The sequence below is a fragment of the Nelumbo nucifera genome, chromosome 1 (genome assembly GCF_055504915.1).
Source record: "Nelumbo nucifera cultivar China Antique chromosome 1, China Antique-T2T, whole genome shotgun sequence".
In the NCBI taxonomy this organism is placed as follows: Eukaryota; Viridiplantae; Streptophyta; class Magnoliopsida; order Proteales; family Nelumbonaceae; genus Nelumbo; species Nelumbo nucifera.
This window is the reverse complement of record NC_142649.1, coordinates 175,057,337-175,058,767: the sequence shown is the minus strand read 5'-3', so window position 1 is coordinate 175,058,767 and position 1,431 is coordinate 175,057,337.

Sequence of the window (1,431 nt, the reverse complement as noted above, 5' to 3'; positions counted from 1 at the left end):
GGTCTTTATCTAGGCAAAGGGTAAAGTAAGAGAAAAGAGAGTTCCGCCATGGAAAGCAACAGAGCCAATTCATGAACTCTGCCCCTAATTCCAGTCCTCAAGGGGGAAAATTATCACTTCTGGAGTCTCAAAATAAAGACCATGTTCAAGTCTCAAGAGATGTGAGACTTGGTGGAGAAGAGATTTGAAGACACAAATCCAACCGAGCCTGATCAACGGTTGCGAGAAACCCGTAAGAAGGATGCAAAGGTTCTGTTCCTCACTCAACAGGCCCTTGATGAAGAAATTTTTCCAAGAATTGCAGCAGCTAGCACCTCCACTCAAGCATGGGAGATTCTAAAGCAAGAATTCTTGGGCGACAAGAAGGTAATTACTGTTAAATTACAAACTCTTCGTCGTGATTTTGAAACATTGATCATGAAAGAAAAAGAATCTGTGCAAGTATTTTTATCTAAGGTGTCTAGGATTGTTAATCATATAAAGTCATGTGGTGAAAGTGTTAGCAATGAAACTGTTGTGAGTAAGGTTTTGAGGAGCAAAGAAATTGTTGGGAAAAAGGAACAGAAATTCTAATTTGAAAACAAAGCCACTTCGAATTCAATTTTCATACAAAAAACAACATCAGGGGTCCAAATATATAGACTTACAGCCGAACTAACATTAGCTAAAAATAAGCAACTAAATTAGAAAGTAGAAAAACATGGCTCACTAACTCAAAATAGTGCCTAACAATTTGGAAGTAACTCACCCACTAAGTCCACTAACATAATGCCTAACAATTAGGAAGTAAATCACCCACTACATCCACTTAGTTTGAAGCACTATCATAGTGCCTAACATTTAGAAAGTAAATCACCCACTACGTCGACTTAGTTTGAAGCACTATCAACACTCCCCCTTGCTTCAAAGCTTGTTACTCCCATCTGCAGTCTGAAGTACTCGTGTTTGGCATGTGGCAGTGACTTGGTAAGAACATCAGCTACTTACTCATTGGTCCCACAATGCTTCATTGCTATTATTCCTTCAGCAACCAAATTTCGGATAAAATGATAGCGAATGTCAATGTGCTTTATTCTTCAATGCACCTTCTTGAACTTGGCAAAAATCAGCTAACAATCTCCTTAGCCAAATTGCTTGACAAACTCATGTTGTTGCAGCGACATATTCCACTTCTGATGATGACAAGGCCACGATCTCGTGCTTCTTTGAACTCCATGAAATAGCACCCGGACCAAGGGAGAAGACATAGCCGGAGGTGCTTTTTCTATCATCCAAGCAACCTGCCCAGTCACTGTCAGTAAAACCCAAAAGTTTGAAATCTGATACTTTTGAGTACCAAATTTCAAAATCAACAGTTCCAGCAACATAACGAAGGATCCTCTTTGCTGCCCCAAGGTGATGCATTGTTGGGGTATGCATAAAACTAGAAAC